The 14,071-nt window shown below is 44.9% G+C and overlaps 1 protein-coding gene across 7 annotated transcripts in view; it reads right to left on the bottom strand.

The window, feature by feature from the left end:
* CD226 (CD226 molecule) overlaps positions 1-6,999 on the bottom strand; it is an 80,549-nt gene extending 73,550 nt beyond the window's left edge. For 2 of the 7 annotated variants that reach the window (XR_014302756.1, XM_082698911.1), the window contains exon 1: positions 95-406. The gene's annotated coding sequence lies outside the window, so the exon portion shown is untranslated. Of the gene's footprint in view, positions 1-94; positions 730-3,431; positions 3,454-6,798 lie in introns of those variants that run through there. The other 5 variants (XR_014302754.1, XR_014302755.1, XM_082698912.1 and 2 more) reach the window with 5 other exon arrangements.
* Between the last annotated feature and the right edge of the window lie 7,072 nt (positions 7,000-14,071).

Below are 14,071 nucleotides of genomic sequence, written 5' to 3'. Positions count from 1 at the left end.
TGTCCAATGAATCAAAAAAAAAAAAAAAAAAAAAATCTTTAAAACAAAGTGTGAGCTCAGCCACATCCACTTTTTTTTCTAGAAGGTTACTAACCTTGAGATGTTGCTTCTGCTCGCTGTAACCCCCCTTCGCCGTGGGTCTGGTTAGGGGCTTCCTGTTTGTCGCGGCCTCCTCACCTCGCCCCCTCCTGTCCCTGGCGACCTCCCTGTTCTCTCCGGGTCGCCGTGGCAGGAACGGCCCAGGGCTTGGAGCTCCTGGGCTCTTCTCTCCTCCAGGGCTCCTCCCAGTGGGGGCAGAAGCAAAGCACTAACATGTCACCCCGCAGGGCTTTCTGGAGGACGAAAACCAGTCAAGGAGTGTAACCGCTTCTAGAAGCGTCTTCACCACGTAGCGACTCAGCCTCACTCACACCCCCGCGCCGTTGGGTCCCTGCGTCCCCCGCCGAAATGCTGCGGCTGGAGACGACGCGCTTCTCTTCCTCGGCCCGAAGCCCCAGCTCCCAGCGACGCACAGCGACTTTCAGTGGGTGCTTTTGCCTTTTCTTCCCCATGGCCCCCCCGCGCGCCCCCCGCGCCCCCCCCGCGCCCACCCCGCGCTCCCCCGCGCCCCCCCGCGCGCCCCCCGCGCCCCCCCGCGCCCACCCGCGCCCCCCCCGCGCCCACCCGCGCCCCCCCCGCCCCCCCCGCGCCTCCCCCGAGCCCCCCCCGCGCTCCCCCGCGCCCCCCCGCGCCCCCCCGCGCTCCGCCGCACACCGCGCCTGGAGCCGCTTGCTAAGCGCCGTCTGCGAGGTTAGCGGCTTCGACGTCTTCGAAACAACCGGCTCTAGGTGGTTCCCGAGGACCACAGAGTTCGTCTTGTGTGTTCTCCGGATTCCCGAGTCATAGAGACGCCGCGTGGGGGAGACCACCGCGAGGGACCGTGGCCGAGGCGCCCCCGGGGCAGTCGGCCGAGCTGCGGGGTGCACCGCCCGGGTCTGGGAGGAGACGGCGGCGCTGGAGGCCGGGCCGGCCCGCACACGTTCGGACGCGGCGCGCGTGCGGGGCGGGCCTTTCTGCGGACCCCCTGCGTGTCTGAAAGCGTGAAGAAGAAATGCCGGGGCGCCTGCTGGCTCGGGTGGTTTAATGTTCGACTCTTGATCTCAGCTCGGATTATAATCTCGGGGTCGTGAGATCAAGCCCTGCATAAGGCTCTATGTTGTGTGGAGCCTCCTTAAGATTCTCTCTCTCTCTCTCTGCCCCTCTCTCCCCATTCTTGCACTCTCTGGAAGGAAGGAAGGAAGGAAGGAAGGAAGGAAGGAAGGAAGGAAAAGTAGAAGCTGTCTTTCATTGCACAAATCATTCTTGAGCACTTACTGTGGGGCAGGGGAAGTCCTCTAAAAGATCTGTCTGACTCATGTCACTATCTTCGTTGTGTCAGCATCCTCAGAAGAATACCCAAACTTCTTACTGACTTACAAGGCTGGACAAGATCGATCTCTAACATTTTTCCAGCCTAATGTCTTACATTTCGCCTCCCCCCACCCCCCACCCCCCGAGTTCTCTACCCCAGTCCCACCTGACGGGGCAGAGGCTTTGCACACAGGGTTCCTTTGCATTGACTTCTCTTATCTCCTCCCATAGGGAGGCCTCAGCTCAGACACCCCTTATTGGGTACCCTCCCTGAGCCCCCTACGCCGGGGGTAGATGTTCCTCTGAGCTTCTTCGGGACCCCAGATGAAGATGGCTTCCTTACTGAAGCACTCCTTTGTAACTGCCCATTTACCTGCTGCGTCTCCTCTGCGAGCCTAATGAAGCCCTTCAAGCTGAAGGTGAGGTCTTGTGGGCTGCTTGCTCCACAGAGCCTTGCAAGGCACCCGGCACCCGGCATGCGGCAGGTGCCTGTTAGATCATTATTTGTTGAAAGCAGGTGAGGGGATGGCTTCTACCTATGAGGGTTCATCGTATGTGGCCTATATACTCATCAAAACCCAAAGGCCATCCTGTTTCCAATATGTGGTTTATTTCTTCTGCCTCATTTTTCTATTTCTCCAATGAATAGGGGGGAAAAAATAGCCTCGATCCAAAAGGCACATAAATTTTGGCAGGACAAACTCGAAGATAAATGTTCCTGATTGGGGCCAACTCTTTCTCAAAATGATTCAATGGGTCCTGAACTGAACATCGAACACTGGCTGAAACAGCCGCTGTCTACCCAAATGATTCACATCACACCAAAAGCAGAGCCTATTTCAACAGTAGATGCCACTCCCATCTATGGGGTCCAGGCTTAAAAACTGATCTTGCTTTCTCCATGACTTACAAATCCAGGTTTATATAGGCGAGGTCTTTCCCTAAATTTCTCTTTCATAGTCACTTCCTAATCCTCCATCCATATGCAAAATAACACACACACAGCATCCCCATTGCCACCATTACCATCATCATTATCTCCCATATCCCATTATAATGTTATTGCTATTATTAAGAAAGTGAGAGGGGAGATAGCTTTTTTTGTAAGGTCTTCGTAAGGTCTTTCACTTTGGGTTTTGTTTTTGTTTTTTTAATTCTCCCTGGAGTTCTTGAAATCTTGCAAAATAAAGAACCTAAAAATTAGCTTTGTATCTGTTCCTGAGGGATACAGAATCCCACTGTCTTGGCTCCAGGAAAGCAACATCAAGCTAATTTTTAGGGGAGATGTTCAAAAGTCACATGGTCAATAACGAATTCCCAAGGAAACAATAAAAACATTCTGAGACAAATGAAACCGTTTTACACGTCCAGAGAACAGCCGTCCTGTGTTCCAACCAGGAGAACAAATGGAGGTAACCACGAGGAAAGTCAGTGGCGCAGAATGAAGATTTTCTACCACTCCCAGAGATGAACAAAATTCCTTCCATGTTATTATTATTATTATTATTATTATTTTTAGTGACCCTTATTAAGGGCCTTTTGAACGGTTTGAAAGTAAAAATATGCTTTAACATTACCATGTGTTGACAGAAATAGGAAACGCAGCTAAAATCACGACATCACTGGACAGAGTGTTACATTCGCTACCTCCTGCCTCTCTGGGGTCACTAGGGCACCAGCTCTGTATTCTAACACGTGGAAAAGCAAGCATTCATCCTTCCTTCTCTGTACAAACTGCATTTCAGGGTGACCTAAATTTCTTTTTATAGAAAAATTCAGCTACTAAGTGAAAAACAATAGATACTAATTTTCATTGCCTTCTTGTTACTCCTATTAAAATAATAGAAGGGGACCATTGTTTCTAGATACTAAAGCCATTAAGTGGAAGGTTAATGGGAACTTTATAATGAGATACACTGCTGATTGACAGTACATGAGCCCTCTAATCAACCCTAACCTCATGCTAAAATGGTACAACCAGATAGCAGGGGACCGAGTGACACAGCAGGAAGAAAACAGCCCCACCCAGGAAGATCTCTTACCAGAGTAATGGGACCTGGATGCAGCCCAGGCTCTAGAGCAGCTCGTAGTGTCTAGGAGATACAGAGGAGAGAAAAAGGAGTTCAGAGCCCCACGAGGAAGCAAGAAATACTACAGAACAAATGTCTTAGGCTCCCAGTAAACAAATGGCAATTATAGTATAATTACACAAGAAAATATAACCAGTCCAGGAAATGCCAAAAGGCACTTGACAACTTTAAATATCCTTTCCTGATAAGAACTCAGAGTAATTTTGAAATTTAACTAGCATAATAAAGAAAACTGGGTGGAAACTAATAGCAGACTTGATGGTAGAACCTTAGAAGAATCTCAGTTAAATTCCTAAGACAAGAATGGCCACTATCACTTCCAATATTTCATATTGCCCTGAAAGTTTTAACTGATTCTATAGGTAAAAAAAGAATAAGACCTGTAAATATTGAAGAATTATTTTGACTTTATTATTACTCATACATGGTCAACCTAGAGAACACTAAAGAATCAAATAAGAAAGAACTGATAAAATAATAAAAAACTAAATAAATACATTAAAAATAACAAAATAAAAATAATAATATAAAAATAATAAAATAATAAAAAACTAAAAATAGTTTTATAAGACTCAACAGCTTTATTTTGTCATATCCAAATTAGAAGTAAAAAAGTACACGTGTGTGTGTGTGTGTATGTGTGTGTACACACACAAGTATGAATATATATGAATGTATCTCAAGAATCAGTGGCAAGTATACAAAATCTACATAGTATATCAAAGGGAGTAACATTAAGTCTTAAATGAGAGTTAGTGAAAGAAGTAATTAGATCTGTGGCAGAAGTTCCTCTTGTCCAAGAAGCCAGGATAAGCCTCATTCAGGAAGAATACTGAGAATGTTGCTGAGCCAAGGAAAAGGCCCGTACAGACTTATAGAAAAAAAGAGCCTAGCTCTCCTGGATACTTCAAATAATTATGGAACATTAAATACTCTCTTCATTAAAACAGATTTGTCTCACGTGAAGGTTTTACTTTCTTTTCAACACTAACAACTAACTTCCAGTGTTACCCAGTGTTCTAGTTCATGAGCACTGGGTAGATATTTCACGTATGTGTAAAATGTTTTCTCATAATTAAAGTTGCATTAAATAAAGTGTAATTAGGTCACATGGAAAAAGATTTTTTAGTAGTGACTGGAGAGTGAATAGTTGTTCTGTAAGTCAGGCTGTCAACTTTTAATTTTTTCTTTAAGAAACCGAGATTAATTTTGCGCTAAAAAAAAGAATTACAGATTTGCAGCATATGATAATGGTGCCACTTCAGTTCAACAGGGAAAAAAATAGCTTGTCTTCCACGTGGTCCCAGAGAAGCTAACTGACCAGCGGAAAAGGCTGAAGTCAGCTCCATGGGGTCACTGGCCATGCCCTGGGCAGCACAAGCTCTACACACCTGCGGTACGGTCCTGGCAGCTGCATCCAGGCGTAGGACCTTAGGCTCTGCTGAGTACATCTACACCCGAAGAATTCACCGCCGTAGCCTAGGAGCACAGCAGGGAAGCAGCGGGGCTAGAGGGCCCGTTCTGACCAGGGGCCGGGGGTATGGATTTGCGGCACCCGAACTCTGCCAGCAGCAATGGACTGGGCGTCCTGGTATGCCCAGTAGCAGACAAGAGTGCCTGGGCCCAAGCAAGGCCGCAGAGACGTGCTCACCAGGCCCAGTGGGCAGCCAGCCCAGGGGCACTGAACAAGCTTCCGCCACCCATTCATTCTGCAACCTGTGGCAAGTCCTGTGCCCTTCCGATAAGTTGCTTCCTTTCCAACTTAGAGAGAAGCAGTTTGGCAAGTTACAACGAAGAACTCTGATCGGTAACCCTCACCTGTTGCAGCACAATGCACTGCAAATGAATTCATAATTTGAATAAGAAAAATATTCAAAACATTGGAGAATATGCTTGATAAGCCTGAAGACAGAGATGCATTTTTTGCTTTGATATCACATACATACATATAAAATATATTGAGACACATATATATTAAGGTATATATATCTTATACCAAAGTCAGGGAAAATATGATAGTTTTTTTCTACACAAAACTTAAAACTGGGGGCACCTGGGTGACGCAGACAGTAAAGTGTCCAGCTCTTGGTTTCAGCTCAGGTCATGGTTTGGGTCTCGTGGTCGTGAGATTGAGCTCTGTGTCAGGCTCCACACTCGGTGGGAATTCTGCTTAAGATTCTCCCTCTCCCTTTCCCTCTGCACACCCATACCCCACCTAAAATAAATGAACGAATCTTAAAGGAAAAACCTTAAATCTGTGACATGGCAAACACTGTACGCTAACAAAGCAAGAAGGCCTGACAATCAGGAGAGGGTTATATGAAAGGTATGAGACACAGCGTAACATTTTCTAAGCATAAAGGGCTTAAATATCAGTGACTAAAAAAATCTCACAAATACCCCAACAGAAAAACAGGCAGTGGATATCAAACATCAGTTCACATAAGAACAAATTCAAACAGAAAAATGTGAAAAGGTATTTAATCTCTCTATGAAAAATGAAATTTAAAATAATGGCATATTAACTTTTTTTGCACATGGAATATGTAAACATATAAATGAAGAGAATGATAGTGACTCTTGTAACAAGAGTGGGCAGATGAGGGAGCCTGGGTGGCTCAGTGGGTTAAAGCCTCTGCTTTCAGATCGAGTCATGATCCCAAGGTCCTAGGATCGAGCCCTGCATTGGGCTCTCTGCTCAGTGGGGAGCCTGCTTCCCTCTCTCTCTCTGCCTGCCTCTCTGCCTACTTGTGATCTCTGTCTGTCAAATAAATAAATAAATAATCTTAAAAAAAAAAAAAAAGAAAAAAGAAAGAGTGGGCAAACATGGATAGCCAAACCCTGCTGTGGACAGGTCAAGGGGTAAGCATTTTCTATATGCAAGAGTTAAGCAATGCATATGAAAAATGTGACTTGTTATATCCTCTGACCCAGCCAGGCTGCCTTAAGATATGTATCCTAAAACGAAATAAATTTAGCAAACTTAGCAAAGATCTGGTATTTTTGTTTGTTTGTTTGCCTGTTTAAAGTAGGTTCCATGCCCCTCATGGATCCTGATGCAGGGCTTGAACTCATGACCCTGAGATCAAGACCTGTGCTGAGATCAAGAGTCGGATACTTCCCGAACAGAGCCATGCAGGTGCCCCACAAAGATCTGGTGTTTAAATGTGTAGGGATACTCTGCTGCTCTTCGGTGGTTAGGCAGGTCTAACACTCTAAGTGAAGAACTTTTTCCAACACACACACGCCCAAGACAAGAAGACAATGAGAGCCGTTCTGCAAGGCAGCAGCTGGAGAAGAGCTTACAGCCGCTTCTCACCTGGTTTCCGCGTGGGCGGGGGCTCAGCAGGCGGTGCTCACGACTCCTCTGGCCACCGTCCTCCACCTTCCTGCTCTGTTGATACCCTTCCCTCTCCTGATGGTCTCAAGGTTTCGAGGACATAAATACTGAAACATTGTCAGGACTCCTGACCTCAAGCATCAGACCTCGGGAAAAACTAAGTTCCAAGTGACGCAGGAAGCAGCAGATGAACACACTCCGTGGACGGACGGGGGCTTGGACACATGCACTATCTCTTCCCCCAGCCATCCGGACAAAGCTCATGCCTTTCTCCTCCACATCCCGTTACTTTGTGCTGCTACTTGATAACATTCCCTCTGCTCCCTGGATAGTGAGAGGTCATGAGAGCGATGCTCATAAAGAAAAGAATATGGGCTGGGACGCCTGGGTGGCTCAGTTGGTTAAGCAGCTGCCTTCGGCTCAGGTCATGATCCCAGCATCCTGGGATCGAGTCCCGCATCGGGCTCCTTGCTCGGCAGGGAGCCTGCTTCTCCCTCTGCCTCTGTCTGCCTGTGCTCGCTCGCTCTCTCTGATAAATAAATAAAATCTTAAAAAAAAAAAAAAAGAATATGGGCTTTGCAGAGGATGTGGGGTCAAAGCCCCTTCCATCCTGGGCTTGCTGTGGGGCCTCCAGTCACAAGCTCTTTGGTGATGACACAGACAGCCAACCGTGCTGGAGCACCTGGGCCAGCCAACTCCAACCTCATGTTACACGGCCAAGTGCACCCCACCCTCGGCGGGCCCTAGCCAGGCCCCCTCAAGACACAAAGTGCTGAAAGGCTGATTCAGACTCTCATACTGTCAATACCATTGCATCCCAAGGAACTGGAAAGAATTTTTACTTTCCGAAATGGCACAAAACATAGATGTGCTTCAGTTAAAATAGACACTTGCTAGATATTTTTTATGGCAAATTTCTCAATGTTTCTCATTGTCATATGGTTGTTCTCCTGCTTTGCTACCGGCCTGAGGAAAGCTTTGTCTGTACTTGAGTAATGAAGTTTGTATTTCAACTGTCTGGTTAACATTTACAGCACAGTCACTGTCCCTGTAGTCTGTCACCATAGCAAGGTGCTGGGTAAGGGAAGATCTCCTGCCTCGGCTGAACAGTGCACTGCACTTCCTGGAATTTGAACCAGAAATAAATGTAGTCTACGGTGAATAGGGTTGCATGTTGCATGTTGCGCCCTGGGATGGCCCCAACATACACCTGGCTGAACTGTGTATTTATCAACAGCCCCCCCCCCATTTCACTCTGGAGTGTCTTGGTTTGGATGATTAACTCTACATTCACTCTAAAAGTCACCCTAGTTAGCTGTGCGTTTAAAGTCCCATGTCCCAGAACACCCTGGAGTCCCGGACAAATGAGGACAAGTTGGTCACCATGGATACAGCAGTGACCAAGACCACCCGGGCTGAGAGCTCCGTAGGTCCTGGGGCTAGGTCAAGCCCACCTTCACTCCCGGTCAGCTCACTTGGCAGCTTGTGCTGTCTTTCCTACCCATCCCTCAACCAGGATTACCTTTGTCCCTCAGAAAGCCACTCACGGCGCTGATTCTCAAAGACGCAAGGCTGGAGTCTCCATCCTCCTCTTCCTGGCGCATGTGACCTGTCCCAAAAGCCACTTGTGGAAGGGCAGGCTAGGTAAGCCAGATCGACATCCCTTTTCTTCTCTTACCTCAGGGTACTGTACCCACTCTGAAGAGGCAAGTAGTGATCCTTCTGGAAGCAAAAGTATGTCCTGGAGTGGTCCTCTCTTTTATCTACTAGGTAAAGAAGGAGCCATCTCTTTCTTCAAAATGAATAGATGAACCAATATATAAATAAAAACTTCATATTCCTTCTAAATTAATGCCACACTATATTAAAACCGTAACTTTTTTTGCTTTGTGTCTGTCTCTGGACCTCCCACCTTGAATGTGAGCTGCTTGACTGCAAAGACTGCCTTATTCACTAGTGTGTCAAAGCAGTTTCCCAGGACACAAGACATTTGGTGCTAAAACCAGAACAGCCCCAGGCAAACCTGGCCAGCTGGTCACCCTGTGTCCCCAGTCCAACAGCAGCACCTCCCCGTAGCAGGCGTCAATAAACAACAGCCCTGTAACTATCATCAGATCACCTCTTCACAAGCTTGTTTTCAGAATTAAAAGAGGGAGAAAAGGTGCTAAAAGGCACATCAGGACCTTGATGAACACGAGGGTCTGCTTGCAGGGAGAGTCGACACCCTTCTCCTGCTGGGCTGCCTTTCTGTCCTGGGAGGGGACAGGATGCTGTGGTTGACTACACTGCCAGCTCATCTCCTGGCCAAGCAGCACCATTTTCTTCCTCCATGGTAGCACCCCCCACCACCACCTTTCCGGGGCTGGACCACGAGGCACTGCATCTACCAGACCCCTGCCAACAGGATTCCAAGTTAAATTTTGCCAGTGAGGGTGCCTGGGTGGCTCAGTGGGTTTAAAGCCTCTGCCGTCAGCTCAGGTCATGATCTCAGGGTCCTGGGATCGAGCCCCACATTGGGCTCTCTGCTCGGCGGGGAGCCTGCTTCCCCCTCTCTCTGTCTGCCTCTCTGCCTACTTGTGATCTCTCTCTCTGTCTCTCTCTGTCAAATAAATAAATAAAATCTTTTAAAAAAATTTTGCCAGTGAAAAGTACTTGCATGAGATCTGGAAACCAAAAGAGAAGTAGAATTTCATTTCTACTGATTGACGTCACATTGTCTGTAAATGTGTTTACTGTCATCTTTCAGCAGTAGTGGGCAGCTGTGCGGGCTTTGCAGGTGGGAGGCATGAAGCAGCCTGTCTGCCAGGACCGTCTGGAAGTCTCCTGCATCTGTGCCAGGGGCAGCCATGCGTGGGCCACAGGGCCCTCACTCCCTCTCCGAAGTCAGCAATGTCACGTCTCTGACCATTCTTCCCTAGTCTCCCCATCTCTGAGTCATGTCTCTGCTTCTCTCTCGCATTTTTAAGGAGCCCAGGATTGTCCTGCGCCTACCTGGACAATTCAGGATAATCTCCATGACCCAAAGTCTTTGACTTGAATCATATCTCGGTCTGTTTCACCATGAAAGGTAACATACTCACAGGTTCCAGGGAGTGGGATGGAGACATCTTTGAGGGGCCATTAGTCTGATGGCAATGACAGCCCAAACAGATTAACTGACTTCTTTTTTTCTTCTCAAAAGCATTGACTCTGGTTTATTCAAAGTCTCTGTACTTGGCACAGAAATAAACAGTATTATCTGGGAAAATTCACTCATAGTGTTCAGCGTCCTGATAGCCTGAGGGCTAAAGGAAAAGATGATTTTGAGGAAAAGAAAATAAAAAGCAGGTATAGAAAGAAGAAAGATTTATGCATTTACACATATTTAATTTATTAACTGAAATACTAAGGCATTAAAATACTTCCTGTTCAAATGTTTTTAGACTTGTTACTTTCTGCTAATGGTATTCTGGGCTCTAGTGGGTTCCCAAAGGCTAGGATCCAAATGCACTATGCCAAAAAATGAGAAATAAGATGAAAACAAAATTGGACTATATTCTACGTCAAGTCCATAATTATGCAGTGTGTTAAATCTTGGGGCACCTGGGTGGCTCAGTTGGTTAAGCGTCCAACTCTTGGTTTCGGCTCAGGCCATGGCCGAAGGTCACGGAACCTCATCAGGCTCTTCACTGAGTATGGAGTCTGTTGGTGATCCTCTCTCCCTATGGCCATGCCCCAACCCCTGCTCCCGCGCACTTGGGTCTCTAAACAAAGAAAGAAACATTTTTTTGAAAATCTTATACCTCTGGCTTAAGTCATTTTACCAAGCTGCCCTCTTGCTTACATCTTCTGTTATTGCAATCACATTTTCCCTTCTCCCATTCTTTAAGTTACGCTTGTTGATTTCTCAAAGGACCTTTTCCATTCTTCCCTCTTGCATTGTTTCTCTCTGTTTTGCGTACCAGCATGCTTTTCTCTCCCTTAATTTCCTCTCAGGAGCCATTCTACTACTTCAGTGCCCCAAATAAGAAGCTGAGAGGTTCTCCAAGTTCAAAGTTGCATCGTAGGCATAATTCTCTTTGCAGTGCAACTGCATAATCAGATCGCTCCTTTACCAGTACTGATCACATTTCAGTTTTTTGCATAAACAGACTGCAGTATTTTATTTTCCTGCACTTGTTAAAACCAAAAATTAAAATACCTGTTATTTTTTAACTACAATGCCAAATTCAACTGGCTTACCCATTAGCATCCAGGGCATTCATTCCTGGCGATTACAAAATCCATTTCCCTAATGCCAAGGCTCAACATTGTTGTTACCTCTAAGTTTGTTTGTTTGTTTGTTTGTTTGTTTTTAGACCCCTTGTATTCAGTGACCAAATACTGAAGCACCCAAGAAAATATTTTTAAAAGCAATCTCTCCACTGGCACTCTTACCATGCTGGTCCTCAAAGCATCCAATGTGGGACCACAGATTCACCTACCCATAACTCATCCTACAACTGCCCATGGATCTACTTTCCTAATAATGACCTTCTCAGTATTGGTGCTTTTCTGATCATCTCACTTCATCCTTCAACTACAAACACCATAGGTAATGACTACTGGATGGTTACTATGTGCCTTATATGTCTTTAACACTTTACATGTTTCATTCATTAAAGCTTTCTAAAATCCTAGAGAACAGGTATTGTCACTATTCTCACATTAATTCTCACATTGCTCACCGTTGAGCAAACAGTGGTTAAGCAGCTTCTCCAGTGTTCCCCACACCTTCTGGGTGAGCAAAACCAGGATTTGAATCAAGATATTTGATTTTAGGGGTACCCGGGTGGCTCAGTGGGTTAAGCCTCTGCCTTCGGCTCAGGTCATGATCTCAGGGTCCTGGGATCGAGCCCCGCATTGGGATCTTTGCTCAGCAGGGAGTCTGCTTCTTCCTCCTCTCTCTGCCTGCCTCTCTGCCTACTTGTGATCTCTCTCTGTGTGTCAAATAAATAAATAAAAATATATTTTTTTAAAAGATATTTGACTACAGAGCCCACACCCTTCCCCTCCACACCTCATTTCCATCACAAGAAGCAGATTTATTCCCTACTCAACAGATAATGAAATGATGCTTCAGCTTCTAGGAAACCTGCTTAAAGTTCCATGTGTCAGAGATACCATAGCATATGGACTTCCTCCTATGATACTCTTCACCTCAGAACTTTTCATTGGAAATATTTCCAATGGCAATGTTCCCCAAAGTGCATCTTCCCATTACCAAAGACATTATGGAAAATGTAGATTTTGTAGATAACCTGAATTGGAAACTGTATATACTGTATTCCCCTTTTGGAAATACAGAGGTCACTCAGTGCACCATATTAAAGACTCTGACAGGTCCTACAGTGAAGAAGCCTATCAAACTTAATTTAACCCAGTTTCTCAGACTAGGTTTCTCAAACACCCTAGCTTTCACTTGTAAGGCTTGGCTAAGTCTTACAGAGTCTATTCCCTGCTTTATCTGTCCAAAGTCATTTCTCATTTGAAAACCAGATCAATATAGTTCAATAGATCAAGTTTTAAACAAGAAAAATCATGTGATCATATGGATTGACACGGAAAAGGCATCTAACAAAATTTAGCACTTGCCCACACTAAAAACGCTTAGCAAATTAGGAAAAGGGGGGGGGGAATCACCTCAACTTAATAAAGATGATCATCAAAAAACCTGAAGCTAGAAGGACTGAATGTTTTCCCCTAAAACCGAGGAAAATTAAAGGAAGTCTGCTGCTCACATTGCTATGCAACGCAATATTAGATGTTCTAGCCACTGCAATATGGCAAGAGAAAGCAATAAAAGGCATACAGATTAGGAAGAAATAAAACCTTGTTAATTGCAGATGACATGTTTATCCATGTAGCAAACTCAAGAAATCTACAAAATTTTCTAGAATAAGTGAGTTCAGCAAGTTTTTAGTAAACAAGATCAACATCTAAAAACCAACTGCACTTCCACAGGTTAACAATAAAATATTTGGAAACCAACATTTAAAACACAATACCATTTACCAATCAATACCAAATAAAATAAAAGACCTCAGTACGTGGTACATCCATACCATGGAATACTACTCAGCAATAAAAAGGATCAAACTATTGATACAAAAACTTGGATGAATCTCCAGGGAATCATGCTGAGTAAAAAAAATCCAATCCCAAAAGTTCCACAATGAACGTATTCCATTTATATAACATTCTTGAAATGAAAAAATTTAGGAAATTCTGAAACTTTAGAACAGGTTAGAGGTTGCCAGGGGTTAAAAATAGAAAGTGAGGTGGGAGAGAAGTGTCTCTGTAGGTTGTCACAGGCAAAAGGAAGGATCTTCATCATGTTCCAACTGTGTAGTATCTTAACTGTCAGGTTAGATATGAAAACCTACATAGATGATAAAATTGTATAGAACTTAAATCAATATTCTTATTAATATGATATGCTTATGCATCTTATGCAGCTTAATACAATAGAACAATACATACACACACCCCAAGTAAATGAGTACAAGTAAAAGCTGGGAAAAGCTGAATAATGTCATAGGTTATACCAAGGCCAATATCCTGGTTGTGATATTGTACTTTATTGTGTAAGATATTAACATTAGGGAAAAGTGAGTGAAGAATATATGAAATCTCTCTGTATTATTTCTTAGAACTGCACATGACAATTATCTCAATAAAAATTTCAACTAAGAAAAGAGAGAGAGGCGTGGCTCAGTTGATGAAGCACCCAACTCTTGGTTTCAGCTCAGGTCATGATCTCACAGTCATGCGATTGAGCCCCACATCAGGCTCCACACTCAGCAGGGAGTCTGAGATTTTCTCTCTCCCACTCTCTTGGCCCCTCACCCCTGCAGGCCCACTCACTCTCTCTCTCTCAAATAAATAAATCTTAAAAGAAGAGAAAGAGAGAGAGAAGGCAATAACATAATCTAACTTTCACGGTTATTTGGTGCTCTGCTGCTGGGAATCTCTTGCCTGCCAAGAGTCAGAAGGGGGGACTCACTCATATTTTAGGTGCCATCAAGAAGGGTATTCATGGTTACAATTGTTAGTCACAATCATTACATTGTTACAATTGCTACACTGTTACAATTGTTACAGGAGTTACAATTCCTGAAGCACCTGTTACTCTGCCATGGAAAAGAGACTGTGATACAAGCAGCAGGGTATTTATGAAACAGTGCCACTCCCTCTTCTCCACAACTTTTAAGGAAAGCTGGGGAATGGTCCA

The sequence above is a fragment of the Mustela nivalis genome, assembly GCF_964662115.1.
Source record: "Mustela nivalis genome assembly, chromosome: 14".
Lineage (NCBI taxonomy): Eukaryota > Metazoa > Chordata > Mammalia > Carnivora > Mustelidae > Mustela > Mustela nivalis.
Note: the sequence above shows the minus strand (reverse complement) of the source record. Positions and strands in the feature narration are given on the sequence as shown.